Genomic DNA, 10,270 nt, shown 5'->3' with positions numbered 1-10,270 from the left:
CTGAGCAGCAACAACAAGAACAACAAACAATGGAAATGATTTGGATGTCAGAGGAGCTCAGTCTAGTCTGCCTCTCATAATACAACTACATCCTGCAATTTTAGTGAAAACTTCAGGGTTTCATAACTACCGAATCACAACTTCCCCCAATTGACTTTTCTGCTTTAACAACATTTTTCCAGTTAAAACATATCTTCTAAGCTTAGGATGTCAATTACTCAAAGTTGTGTATATCCTATCCCTTTCCAAGTAGAGTCGAACCCTCATGCTTACAGTATCTAACAAGACAGACATGGTCCATGCTTGAATACTGCACATTCATTTACAGCATCACTAGGGAGTCATGAATCTTGTCTGCACAGAACAGCAAAGGTATCCCTGTAGTCTGGCCTTCAGCCTTTTACTACCTCCGTCTCTTGGGGTCTTCAGGAAATCACTGTGTTGAGTTTGCATTCCTGGACAACAGAACTGACATTGTTCCTTGGCTTCCAGAATGGGTTTGGGGTGTTGCTTCAGAATCTGCACCCTGCGTCTGCAGCTGCTCCCTTCTTCTGACAATCACTTCCACATGCCCCTTCGGAGAGCTGAGAGGAAGAATCCTTGAGTGTGGTTTGGCCACACACATTGAGCAGGGCCCTCTCTCACGCTCAAATGGCATTTTAAAATGTTTTATGGTATTTACTTAAAAGCTAGCTTTTCACAAAGGTCCAGGCAATCCCTAAAGCTGTTCTTGTTGAAAGAGTGGTTATCTTGTAGCCAGAGAACTTTACAGCTTGTTCCAGAGAACTCAGTAAGAGAATCTACCCCTTAAGAGAGAAACCCAAAGGTCCAAGGTGTGTTTTTAGCAAAGCCATTGTCAACAATTCCAGTGGACGTGCAGAGGGAATTTGGCTTAAAGCTAGAACAGAGACTCACCAGAGGAGCTACTGGTCACTGGCTTTTTCAGGGATAACTAATAAGGTCCCCAGAGAGCTAAAACTGTTGGTACAACTGTTGGTACACAGTAGGTTTCTAAACAACATTGACAGTAACTGAGCACATTTGTCACAAATAGCTTGGCCTCTGCTTTGTTACCTTCAGTAGCACCTTCAAAGGTGAGTGGAACACACTCCTCTCTACTTTCCAGACAGTCTGATCTGCTGTGAAGCAAAGCAGATGCAAATTTGAAAGGCTTCGCAAGTAAGCGGATCGCTCTCCTTGCGTGTAGGTAAGTGAACTTCTAAATCATACATATCTTGTTTTTCTCTCCCCTCTCTCTTTAATGGACATCTCTAGGTGAATTCTAGATAGGTAGGTATATGATGTTGGTTCACACACACGCATCCTATTTTAAGCAAAATAGGATATATAAATATATATAATAAAAATATAAAAATACATGTAGATGTGAAAAATGGTGTGAATTCATTTGCAAATGGATCTTGACTGCTTCACCATGTCATTTAAAACAGAACTCTGGAAGATGAAAGTTTTCTCACTGTATTTAAAATTGTGTTATGTTAGCCAAAATTGCCAAAATTTCTCAAAATCACTTTTGTGTCCTAAGCTAATAAAAATACTTTTATTAATCCTAAGAAATGAAGCTCAGCAAATGCCTTGAGCACAGAATAATACCTATTGTTAAGAATTAACATCAGTCATATGCTTCTGGACCCTGCACAAGCAGACCCTGTGATGGCCACCATGTGCGAGAGGGAGAAAGGGTAATTCATTGCTGTTGTGCAGGCGGAGCCCTTGGTCATCTGAGGAGCACAAGGACAGATAGAGGGCAACACTGAAGATACCAAGTTTACATGATTTTTCCCAAGATCCTGAAGTAAGTCAGTTACAGCCTGGCTCTAAATCAAAGTTACTTTACCACCATGCCTCTCAAACACCTCTTGAATTTTGCCATTGGTCATCTCTGCTCTGGTCTTTGATCAATCTGTTACCAAGACTGTTGCCCCAGAATCATACCCTCACTCGTCTCTTGATTAGAAGCCAATTGGTCTTATCCAAGTTTCAAGAGGAAGTTGTCAGGAGAAAAAAGGACAGGTTAGAGCCAACTAGACCCAAGATAGCAGAAGATTTGACTTTCAGAACTTGAGCCTCATTAAATGCTCATTATAATATATTAGCATGCTAAATGACACACCCACCTACACCAAGATGGTTGCCAGTTGCCATGACAACCAGAAAAACCCATACAAGGACTAAAAATGAATGTTGCATCAATTCTGGGACAAACATCATCCCTATTCTTGGATAAGATGCGAGTAATCCTTCCACTCTTTCCAACAGCCTCCGTTTAACCTTAGCTCTCCTAGGTACACATACATGTTGTCTCCTCCAGAATTGGGTTTAGAAGCTGATTTTCAAACTAGGTTCCCACTTCTCCATTCTTAGGACATTGAATAAAGCTTGTACTGCTCCAGTCTCCACATCAGTTTCATTGTTGCAAGAAACCAATCAGAAAAAGAACCTCCCTGGTTCAATGGTCACCAATCAGGTAACAAAACTTTCGCCATAGCAAACCTTTAGACCTGTGTTCTAAACACAAGGAAAAGTGAAAGAGAAGAGGTCTAAATGTCTCGTAAGAGGTGAAATGAAGTGGTTGGTGAATAGGAAACAATCTGCCAGGCCTCTTTTGAATGAATGCGGAACTTTTAAATAATGATATATCTTTAATGTATATGCATGTCACTTCTCACTGATATCATATATACAAGTAAGAACTACTTGAGTTTGGACTGGTTTTTAGGTCAATTTTTTGTGTGTGCATAGAGCTTTGCTTGACATATTATTTTCCTAGGACCCCTGGACATCTAAAGAGAGGAAAACATAATTTTCCACGACCAAATCAAAGCCTTAAACAAGAGAGTTTGGTGAGCAATGCACCTGAGAGAGCTCCTAAGGAAATACCAGTGAGCTCTAAGGTTTCATATTTTTCACATTCGTCATGAGACCCCAGCTCAATTCCTGGGTTGGAAAGATCCGCTGGAGAAGGGATAGGCTACCCACTCCAGGATTCTTGGGCTTCCCTGGTAGCTCAGCTGGTAAAGAGTTGCCTGCAATGCAGGAGACCTGGGTTTGATTTCGGAGTTGGGAAGATCCCCTGGAGAAGGGAATGGCTACCCAATGCAGTATTCTTGCCTGGAGAATCCCATGGACAGAGGAGTCTGGTGGGCTGCAGTCCATAGAGTAACGAAGAATCGGTCACAACTGAGTGACGAACACTTTCACTTTTCTGTCTCACACTACCATGTCAAACGTCATTCAGTCTGACATACATAATTGTATTAAGCTACCATGATGATCTCTAATGAGACACTGAATTTCCTCCCAAAGAATCAGTCACTAAAGCACATTTTTTCCTGATGAATTAATAAAATATAGGACTCTTTATGCAAAATATAAACAAATGGGTCCCAAGTGTGTCAATGCCCTAACCACTCTGAACAAAAAAAAAGGCTGAGGCTTGAAGATGATACGGTAATGAGCATGGACACAGACAGCTTCACAAGCCTTTTCTTACAGAATAAGTGTGTGCTGTGCTGCAAGCAAGGCAAACAGAGCACAGCCAGACTACTGCCAAGAGGGGCTTTCCAATTCAACACAGAAGAGGAGTCTCTCAGCTTCCCCAGTTATGTTCTTTAGGCTATAAAAGGCATCTGCCAACATTGCTGTCTGGTTAATGTTGGCTGACTTCTTTAAAGACTGCAATTACAAAAGGATATTTTTAGAGAGTCAGATATACAAAGATGCATGTGTTTAACTGGAAAATACCTGCTCTGAATATACTCCTAACTGCGAAAGAGTTGTATATGTAAGCCCCTATAAAGCCAATATAAAATTACAGCCTTAAATATTTATCAGTCTCTGTTATTCTGGGGCAGAATTAGACCCTACTTGTCCCAAAGTGCTCTGCAAAGTGATAAGCTGGACATTGAGAGAGCAATGACCATGCAAGCGAAAATCCAGCAGCCATGAGGTTGCCATTGTTGAGATGCACAATCCTGGACCGTAGAGATGGTTTCTACCATGAAGGATCAATGCCAGGACATCAGAATGCTTCCAAGCCATGCAGAGCTCCCCCCGGGACCCCCAAGGCTGCTGACAGAAGTGTCTACTCAGGTACTGCTTCTCATTTTACCCTTCTGACACAGGAAGACAAGTACTAGTTAAATTTTGTAGCAGATCCAGAGAAGCTCCCTCAAATCTCCCAAAGGTTTGAGTTCATCCCATTCTTCGGAGAGTCTTATTTCCCAAATGGACAAACTCTCAGTCCCCCGGGGTACCTTCCTGTACCATCAAATGATGGCAGCACTGAACGTGAAATCAACACCCAGAGCTCAAAGTTCTTTGCATCAGAGGTGAGTAACGCCGGCTGAGTCATTGTTTCCTTCTGGCTTTTCAGAGCTCTCTCCAGAAAGCACCTGATAATGGGTCATCTCAGAGCTCATCGCTTACTGTAATATTGATGAGCCATGTCTCAAGTGTGCCGTGACAACATTTCTCGGGCTACCTTAACCTTCATTAATATGATCATTCATCCAATTTAAAGGTGCACTTCCTTTTTCTATTATTTTTAGAGTGGGAGGTATTGTTCTCTCATTCTTGCTTTTTTTTTTTTAAAGAAGTTGAAACACAAGGTCAAACAAATTCTCAAAAATTCACGTTGCCTGTGAACTTTCAGTCTGTACTTCCTGTTCATTTAGTCATAGCACCTCAACTTAAAATTTTCTTGGTTGTATCCAGTTTAAGGAAAAGGAAAAAACACCTCTTCCCCAGAGGCAGGGGATATGCATACAGACTCTGAGTCATTCCATCAACAGCTCTGTACTGACCGCAAGCTGTGTGCCAGGCCCATGGTAAGCAAGAGAGAGAAAGGATCCTTGAGGTCATGGAGCCCATACCCTTGGATGGTGGTGAGAGACAGGGAGAAAGAGACTGACACATAATATGTATGAGCACACACACACGAGAGAAAGAACATGGGAAAGAAGCCCAGATAATGGAAAATACAATGCCTGGCATACTACCATTGGGTCATACAATCAAGGATGACCTAAGGGTTGTCCTCAGAGCAGGTTCCTCATAAACTGAGCCCTGAAGGAAAGAAGGGTCAGAAAAGCCAGGGTCAGAATCTGGAGGAAGAGAAATCCAAGCAGAGAGAACCACGAGGGCAAGGGAAAGAGAGAGCTTCAGCCTCATCTCCTAATCTGTCTGCTGTGTGGGATGGTCCTGCCTACATCGCGACCCTTCGTGAAGGTCATTCTTTAAAAGGGTCACGCTAGCTAACTCATAGGAATTTATAGGATTACTTATTAAACAGCACATGGTAATTACTCATTAAAAGAGATTTGATTTCTTTTTTTTTCTTTTATTTATTATTTTAATTGAAGACTAATTACTTTACAATATTGTTTTGGTTTTGCCATACATTGACATGAATCCACCTAGTCTCCTGGCAGCTTTCAAATATATAACACATTATTGTTAACTACAGCCACCAGGTTGTACTTTATACCCAGGACTTATTAATCTTCTAACTGGAAGTTTGTAACTTTTGACCACACTCAACTATTTCACGCGTTCCTCATGATCTACTTCTGGCAATCATCTTCCATGTCTTGACTCTTGTAAATAATGCTTCAGTGAAAATGAGGGGTGCAAATATTTAAAGATAAATGATAAGTTATCTGGTTTTCTTTGGGATAAGTACCCAAAGGAATAGAATTGCTTGATCATATAGTAGCTCTAGTTTTAATTTTTTTGAGGAACCACTGTACTTTTTCCATAGTTCAGTTCAGTTCTGTCACTCAGTCATGTCCAACTCCTTGCGACCCCATGAATCACAGAGATTTGATTTCTATCTTGACAAACCCTTTGAGATTTAAAGGCCTGATTTAAAACTCTGATTTTAAAATCAGATTTTATGCTTGTATTGATTTATTTATTTGAGCAGGGGGGTTGCCAAAAGAACATCAGGAAACTTAAAATCACAGAAGAGCCAGATTTTGAGTTCCTGGAAAGCTTACGATTCAAGGCTAAATTTATTTATAGGCGAAAATTAACAAGTTGTCAATCATTCACAGCAGGGCTGACTTGTCCATCAGGCACAGTGCTTAGGGTTCACAGTTCTATTGTGCGGGTAGGGATGGGGCTTCAACAAAAATGTTCTCATTCCTTTAAAATCAGAAGAGAAATGAAACTTAAAGAATTTTAAGATATACATATTTACCTTTGAAAGTGAAAGTGTTAGTAGCTCGGCTGTGTCTGATTCTTTGTGACCCCATGGACTATAGCCCAACAGGCTCCTCTGTCCATGGGATTCACCAGGCAAGAATACTGGAATAGTTGCCATTTCCTCCTGCAGAAGGATCTTCCCAACCCAGGGACTGAACCCAGGTCTCCTGCATTGACAGGCAGATTCTTTACCATCTAAGCCAGCAGGGAAGCCCCATATTCACCTTTATTCTGATGCAATTATAAAATATAATTTTTAACACTGTTTTTAGGGGGAGGGGCCCACAAAAACAAAATCTCAAGGATCCAGGAAAGTCAGAATGTGGCTGTTGGGGACAGCTCCCTATCTAGTAGAAACAGCTGTAGGGAAGCCATCTGGTTGAAAGTGGAGCTAGTTCTGCACCTCAGCTCACACAGAAAGTCCTTCGTGGCCACTTAAGTGTATTGGTTTATGGAAGTTGCTTTGGGGCATGATGGTCGATGAGTGAGGGAGACAGCTGAATCTAAACTGGAAATAGTCTCAGAGATACAGTGAGGTCCCATCTGAACAATCTGGCGCATCTAAGTCACACTCTATTCTGCTCCCCACTTTATCCCCCTACCCAGACCCTCTGCAGCTTCCAGCTCTTCCTTCACCCACTCTGCAGCCCACCCTTCCTCCTTGCACCCTCTCATCTGACTTTCCCTGCTTCTCCCCTGCCCTGCTTTACCTTGGACCGCTCAGCCCCAGTACTTGCCCAATTTCTCAACTCCTTCATTGCTCCAAGCTCAGAGATTCTGTAGCAAACCTTCTCAAGGCAGGGTGACCACCGTGAATCAGCCCAGATGCACTGAAAGTACACAGAGCACGTGGGGCCACAAGCTTATCACCAGGTCATTTCTACCAGGACTGACTGAAGGTCCAGTTCCCTGGCAGATTGTGTGCTAAGGCACGCAAGTTTGGAGTTCCTGGATTGTATTTCAGCTGAGATGACGTGTTCTTGGTCATCAGAATTCAGACTGTTGAGATCATTAAGAAGAAGACATATGGTTACCATTGCAATGAGGTGCTCTTGGCCTGATGTTTGGTTTTGCCTTGGTTTTCCCCCAAATCTGAACTCTATAAAAATTCACCAAAGAGGTGAGCTGCTTGGGCAGGACTTTGGGTATAGATTTCAGCAAAAATAAAACAAACTTGTAAAAGCTGGGAAAACCCTCCTGAGAGGCTGCCACCCCCACCCCCTTAGCCAGGGTAACCCTCAGAAGAAATGTAAAGGTGGCCCCAGGACAAGCAAGGCTTCCTCAGCTCTGAGCCTGCAGCCTTGCTACCTGCCAAACAAAAGACGACCTCAAGGACACTCTCCATTTACACTTTCCTGGAAGGGGAGCTTTCCTTGTGACCTAATCCGGGAGAATTTACATTTCAATTCTAACTGCAGTTGTGAATAAAAGGCAATAAGGGGGACTTCCCTGATGATCAGGTGGCTAAGAGTCTGAGGTACCAATGTAGGCAGCCAGGGTTTGATCCCTGGTCAAGGAACTAGATTCCACATGCCCCAACTAAGACCTGGTGCAGCCAAATAAATAAATTTTTTTTTTAAAAAAATAAAAGGCAATAAGGGATTATATGCAGCAAGAAATAAGTAAAAGTCTCTAATTTGGGGACCACTGTAGGCTTTCCTAAAACTGAAGTTATTCTTTTACATTTTTAAAATTTTTAATTATAGAAGAAATCCATGGATGCATATTTCTTTTCACATTAGAGACATACAGATATGCTCAAATTCCCATCATCACTGCTCATTCCTTATAGCTTCTGTTCTCGCCTTCCTGAGGGTGTTGGTATGGTTTGAAATGCCTCTTGAAAGATCTCAAGACCTTGTTCTATTCATCTGCAATCATGGATGCATCCTCACAAGTAAGAGATATAGCATTGCTTGGTGACTGTTACATAAATAAAATGAAAAATACTTTTATATATTTATACTTTGATTTTGCTTTAGCAGTTAGAACCCACTGTGTATCTTATCATTTTTATAATAACTATGCTGGCACTTATAGAGCATAAATACACCAAAGTTTCTGCCGTTTCCCTGCTGATGGATCTGAAATCCTCCTTACAGGTGAGCTCCCTTCTCTGTCTTCTTTTCAAATGAGTACCTGACCAAAATCACGGCAGAGGAGTCTAATTAATGTACTAGCAACATAAGATTAGAGTACCAGACTTCCAAAGTCCTATTTTGAAAAAGTAACAAAGAAAGTACCAAGAAAGGATTCTGTTGCCATTTGTTGCTAAAAGCTAACATGCATTTACAAAGGAAGGTTGTAAAAAGAAAAATCTTTAAAGGGAAAAAATTGCTGAGCGCTGGAGAGTGGAGAGAAGTGAGGCTGACTTAACACCATTTAAAATCATGGAAGAATGCTCACGGAAAAAGTTACACTTGTGGATTTTATGGGACCTGGGCTTTGTTTGCTGCACCACCCTCACTCCTCATTTGAGAGAATAGCTTCCCTAAGTACTTTTTCTAACGTCCATTGGTAGAAGAGGCTCTTCCCTAACTGTCTCTGAACTTGGGCTTCTCTAGTCTGTGTTAAATATAATTAAATCTGTTCTCAGTAGCACAGCAAGTGCACAGTCAAGTTCATGCTGCCGGTATGTGGTACCTTGAGTGTCATCGCTGTCAAGGGGACACGCTCAGAGCCCAGCTGCCTGCCTCTAAGGGTTCCCAAATAGGAAACCTAAAATTCCAGAAAGAAGTGGAGTTGGAGCCCAGAGAAAGGGTACGGTATGGAGTAATGGAAACGGAGGTATGCACGCTCCAATCAGTGGGTGGCAGGTCAGCGCCCCTGAGCCTCTGGATCCCTGGGTTTGAGTCCCAGCTCTGCCTACTCATCAGCTGTGCCATTGTGGTCCTGTTAAGAATCCTCTTCATGCTTGAATTTATCCATTTGCAAGATAAGGATAATCATGTTCTCTCACAGAACAGTGATGACTAAACTCAATAATTTATGTAAAGTGCTCACTCAGTGCAGTCCTTGGCATATAATAAACACTTGATAAATATTCACTTTTATTAACCTAAATAAAGCACTTGGTATTAAGCCACAAAGATTCTGTTATTTAAAGGTATAAGTGATTTTTGATAAGTATTCAGTTCAGTTCAGTTCAGTTGCTCAGTCGTGTCTGACTCTCTGCGACCCCATGAATCACAGCACGCCAGGCCTCCCTGTCCATCACCAACTCCCGGAGTTCGCTCAAACTCATGTCCGTCGAGTCGGTAATGCCATCCAGCCATAAGTATTACTTCTGATTTTTTTTTAAACATAGAAGACCTTGATAACGTGCCCTTTGTTGCTGCTGCTGTTGTTGTTCAGCACTCATCCTGTCCGACTCTTTCCAGTCTCATGGACTGCAGCACGTTACGCTTCCCTGTCCTTCACTATCTCCCGGAGCTTGCTCAAATTCATGTCCATTGAGTCGGTGATGCTGTGCAGCATCTCATCCTCCACCACCCCCTTCTCCTTTTACTCTCAATCTTTGGGAAAAGCTATATACTGACTTGCTACATCATGACTCAGCCACTGTTCATCATGGCTCTGTAATTCCCAAACTCCAGAAAAAGACTTAAAATTTGAGGTTTTCTAAAAAGTGTTTTTTTACATTGTAATCATTTCACCCTGGGTTCAGTCCCCAATTCTCCAGGATTCTCCACCATTCCAGGTCTATTTAGCTCTGAACACAAGCTTCAGAAATATTTTTTTTTTAATGAGCCTAGGGCTAAGTGACAGCAGGACAAACAGACTCTCTCAACTGAGGCTCCAGCCAGCATCTGGGCTCTCCACCAGAGCCAATCTGCTCTCTCAGGAGGGGGAAATCTAATCCCCAGAAAGTAGAGAGGTAGACAGTTCAAAAAGAAAGTGAAGCACCTGCTAATCTGCCTTAGCCATTTGCATCTCTGACTTTTCCCATTTGCTGTCACCTCCTGCAAACCCCTGCATTAATGAGGGCACACGTGAGTGCCTGACTCTATATCTTTGAACAAACAAACTCATGACTCAAGAG

General features: G+C 42.1%; 1 long non-coding RNA gene across 1 annotated transcript in view; it reads left to right on the top strand.

The window, feature by feature from the left end:
• Positions 1-1,098: 1,098 nt before the first annotated feature.
• Positions 1,099-10,270, top strand: part of LOC129559491 (uncharacterized) — a 32,791-nt gene continuing 23,619 nt past the window's right edge. Inside the window, exon 1 of the long non-coding RNA XR_008686554.2 lies at positions 1,099-1,207. This is a non-coding gene — a long non-coding RNA (uncharacterized LOC129559491). The remainder of the gene's footprint in view (positions 1,208-10,270) is intronic.

Source organism: Moschus berezovskii, chromosome 8, assembly GCF_049115385.1.
Source record: "Moschus berezovskii isolate FMDL1 chromosome 8, NW_MosBer_1.0, whole genome shotgun sequence".
In the NCBI taxonomy this organism is placed as follows: Eukaryota; Metazoa; Chordata; class Mammalia; order Artiodactyla; family Moschidae; genus Moschus; species Moschus berezovskii.
This window is presented reverse-complemented; position numbering and strand designations above follow the sequence as displayed.